Source organism: Odontomachus brunneus, unplaced genomic scaffold, assembly GCF_010583005.1.
Source record: "Odontomachus brunneus isolate Ranch 3 - 2012 unplaced genomic scaffold, Obru_v1 Obru_scaffold_121, whole genome shotgun sequence".
Lineage (NCBI taxonomy): Eukaryota > Metazoa > Arthropoda > Insecta > Hymenoptera > Formicidae > Odontomachus > Odontomachus brunneus.
Window position 1 is genome coordinate 894622 of NW_022639571.1, and position 4953 is coordinate 899574.

Consider the following 4953-nt stretch of genomic DNA (forward strand, 5'->3'; position numbering starts at 1 on the left):
TAGTCTGTTCGAAACCACACCAAAAAACGATATGGTAAAATATTTTTCATCATAACCAGATGCTGTTAAATTTGTTTTAACTATCTCTGAACCTATTGCTCTATTTCCTAACACAAGGAAGGTTTTACCCATATAGTACATAGCACTATTAATCCTGTGCTTGAACTCGCCCTTTTTCCTATTATTTAATTGATATATATATATATATATATATATATATATATATATATATATATATAGTATTAGTTAAGTATATTGCCATACTTAACAGAGCGATTCTTTAGTTTATTTCAAGTAAAAAAGTTCATATAAACATGTGTCCTAAACGGCTTAGTTTCCGAAATACAGGTGAATGTTCGCAAATGTTTGACGAAACGGTAAACTTGCTTTGGAGATATCTTCCTGCATAAATATGCCTTGTTTCATGTGAGTTACCATTCGCACAACCGTAAACAAGTCGTGATCGCTTCGAATTTTCGTAATTTCAACGCAGAACTGTAGATCGTTACGCAGGGAATCGCATTACATCGCATAATAACCTGGTCAATGAGTCCGGTAATATCGCGCGTTGAGAGAGTGCGAATTTTGCATTCGGTTTTCAACGACGCGGCCGCCACAAAGGAGTATGTGTACGCAGAGGGTATCGAGGGATGGGTAAGAGGAAGAGGGGAGACACACACGTATCGTGACGCACACGACTCGCGAGCTCGCCGTTATCGATACACCCTCTAAGAAGCCACCGCGGGTGGTAACACGCGAGCGAGTCGTATCTGATTCTGTTATCCGCTTAATTACACGCCTCAACGTAGAGCGGCGACGCCGCGCCGCAATCGAGTCGTGTAATACGCATCATCACCCTCCATTTTCCACTCTTTGCGCCACTCTCGCCCCACGCGCTCGTGCATTTCCGACCTCTTTAATTCATTTAGTCGCCGTCGACGCACACACACAGGCGCGCGCGTGCATGCGTGCGTTGCGCTTCGAGCTATATTCGATTACTCTGTCGCAAAAATCGTGTCGCCGGCTCTTCCCGATTTATTTCGAGACATCTCCGCGGAAAATCGCGCGAAAAACGCGGCACTTGATTAAACCATCCAGATAGACTCTCATGATTATCATGACGTGAGATAATTAATTGCAAATTTACAATTTTTTTTTAATTACATTTGATATTACAATTTTTTGAATTGTATTTTATATATTGTACTCAATTAATAAAATATGCTGTGTATTGATTATTACTGATTATTAAAATTAAATCGTGCGATAATATAAACTCTTTTATTATATTAATGTAGTTATAAATTTATTAAAAGCACACTCAAATTTTCACATTGCACTTTACGTGGCATATAGTTTGGACCAAATTTTCATCATTTTTTCCATACTTCTATTTTGTCGTCTCATATGATAAATATGAATGTCATCCCGAGTCAAAATATTGACCCAATGTTAAATTTTGAATTCTATAACGCAGAGTAGAAGCTAAGTTAGTAAGATAGGTTTAATTCTAATAATAATTTACTTCTACTTTGACTCTGATAATATCCGAAATTTCCTTTTTCGCTTTCTTTAGCATCAAAATAGATTGTATTATATAATAGACTTCAGAATATCAAAATAGAATTGAATGGAATAGTGAAGCTGAAAATAAGATCAAAATTTCGACTCGAGATAGAAGCCACTTATAAAAGACACAACTTTTATAAATCGTATTTTATAAATAAGACCAGATTCATTTTTATGACTATCGCAACGTCAGACAATCGATGATGGGAACTCTTTACAATTTCATTAATTATATTTATAAAAAAAATATATTGCACTAATCATTAAACTTACATCGTATAATAATGTGAATAGTTTGTTATATTAATGTAGCTATAAATTCACTAAAAGTCGCACTCAGATTTTAACATTACATTTTACATGGCATATCGTTTGGATCAAATTTTGATCAGTTTTTCCCTATTTCTATTTCGTTGTGATAAGTACGAGTGTTATATAAACCATTCATAAGAGACGTAGTTTTGCGACCAACAAAGTTGTTGTCAAATTTACAGCATTGGTTTAAGATTACCAATAAAACTTATCAAGAATAATTATCTGTATGATAACCTAATTCTAGATAATCTCAAACTTTTCATCGGTATATACATCTGTCTAACTAAGCAATGCTCTGCCCTGAAATTCCCTTCTTTTTTCCTTCAATGCTATCTTATACATTCATGTAATTCTAAAGACAAAAAGTGTAAACTAGAGGTCAGTTAAAAAAAAGGACGAACCTAGAGTCACAGTCGAGCAACCAATGCGATTGAGGGCGCGAACGCGAGTTTTTCAGCGGCCCAAGCAGATTGCGAAATCCTAGCGGGACGGCGCGTGTGCGACGCTTTCACACGCTCGCAAAGTAACACGTGCGACGAGTGTTTCCCCTTCGCGTGCTCCGTCTCGGATTAAGTTGTACAGGCCGATCCGGATCAGTCGGAATACTTTAATCCGTCCCCACGATGTCATCTCGTCGGCGATCTCGTCGGAGCGGGGGAATCACGATCTCCATCGGGTGGTTCTCTTTTAGGTCGCGGCCGATCTCCATCTGCGCGCCGGGTATCTCCATCTCTCACACGGGCTCCGTGCGATACCGATCGATAAAGAAATCATCGTACCGAGCGTCCGCCGTCGTTCACGTCGTCGTCGTGCCTCTCGTTAAACGGAATGACGACTCAACGTTAAGTCTGGTCGAGCGCGGGACTTGACTCACATTATTTAGGCCGCGGAGGTCGTGATCCGTGAACGGCCGTGGAATACAATGGTGACCCGACCTGGTGCGAGGCGCCGTCCTATTGTGACACGACGAGAACTAGTAAGCTATGTCCGAGCGACACCCTCCGACCGGAAATGGGCCTCTTCAGCGCTCACGGGCAGCGTGGAAACGTTAATTCAACGCGACTTTCGGGTGTCATTGTCGGCTCGAGTCGATTGTCACGAGAGAGCCATCCGAGATATTTTCCCCGGTACCTGGCACCCTTACATTTCCCGACACGACTTTTCATCGATCCGGATTTCGGGAACGTCACCGAAGGGATCCCCGTCATCTTTGATTCTCTTCTCTCGCGCTCTTGGAGAAAGCAAAAAGACCTTCAATGGTGACTTTCGCTTCAGAACTTCTGTGTTATTGTTCAAATAAATTTCCGACAGATTTAGGTTAGTAGACAGGTAACAATGTTCGTTTCTTTCTATACTGAGAGGGAAAGAGTTTTTCTTTGAGTGTTCATTTATGCACTCATAGAAAAAGACATGCCGATGGTAATTGTATGAGTTTAGTACAAGATGTAGAAAACTACATAATTCTTGTAAGTGTTCAGCTTTAGTTGCAATAAATACAAAATAGTTTATTAAATTATCCAGACAGACTTTCATGATTATCGTGACGTAAGACGATTGATGACTCTACGATTATTTAATATTTATAAGGCACATATATTCAATCATTACATTTATATTATACAAAAATTAATTTGTTGCTACATTATTGTAAATTTAATAATTAATTCAATACACAGTGTCTTTGCTTTATAAACGTAATAAAAAGAGTTGTAAGGTTTCCATCATTCATCGTTTTATGTCGTGAACATGAAAGTCTATCTGGGTACATTCGCAGATGAATAGATCTAAATTTGATAATGACTTTACTAATCGACTTGTAAAGATTACATCCATTATGAATAGTTTATATGGCACTCACATAGAGTGACAAAAAATTAATTTGTTGCTACATTATTGTAAATTTAATAATTAATTCAATACAGTGTCTTTGCTTCACAAACGTAATAAAAAGAGTTGTAAGGTTTCCATCATTCATTGTTTTATGTCGTGAATATGAAAGTCTATCTGGATACATTCGCAGATGAATAGATCTAAATTTGATAATGACTTTACTAATCGACTTGTAAAGATTACATCCATTATGAATAGTTTATATGGCACTCACATAGAGTGACAAAAAATTAATTTGTTGCTACATTATTGTAAATTTAATAATTAATTCAATACAGTGTCTTTGCTTCACAAACGTAATAAAAAGAGTTGTAAGGTTTCCATCATTCATTGTTTTATGTCGTGAATATGAAAGTCTATCTGGATACATTCGCAGATGAATAGATCTAAATTTGATAATGACTTTACTAATCGACTTGTAAAGATTACATCCATTATGAATAGTTTATATGGCACTCACATAGAGTGACAAAAAATTAATTTGTTGCTACATTATTGTAAATTTAATAATTAATTCAATACAGTGTCTTTGCTTCACAAACGTAATAAAAAGAGTTGTAAGGTTTCCATCATTCATTGTTTTATGTCGTGAATATGAAAGTCTATCTGGATACATTCGCAGATGAATAGATCTAAATTTGATAATGACTTTACTAATCGACTTGTAAAGATTACATCCATTATGAATAGTTTATATGGCACTCACATAGAGTGACAAAAAATTAATTTGTTGCTACATTATTGTAAATTTAATAATTAATTCAATACAGTGTCTTTGCTTCACAAACGTAATAAAAAGAGTTGTAAGGTTTCCATCATTCATTGTTTTATGTCGTGAATATGAAAGTCTATCTGGATACATTCGCAGATGAATAGATCTAAATTTGATAATGACTTTACTAATCGACTTGTAAAGATTACATCCATTATGAATAGTTTATATGGCACTCACATAGAGTGACAAAAAATTAATTTGTTGCTACATTATTGTAAATTTAATAATTAATTCAATACAGTGTCTTTGCTTCACAAACGTAATAAAAAGAGTTGTAAGATTTCCATCATTCATCCATCATTTCCATCATTTTTATCATCATTTCATCATTTTTATCATCATCATTTCCATCATTTTTATGTCGTGAACATGAAAGTCTATCTGGGTACATTCGCAGATGAATA

At 36.0% G+C, this 4953-nt stretch overlaps 1 protein-coding gene across 4 annotated transcripts in view; it reads left to right on the forward strand.

The window, feature by feature from the left end:
* LOC116849627 (netrin receptor UNC5C-like) overlaps positions 1-4953 on the forward strand; it is a 92265-nt gene that overhangs the window by 43804 nt on the left and 43508 nt on the right. The gene's annotated exons all lie outside the window — the stretch shown is intronic.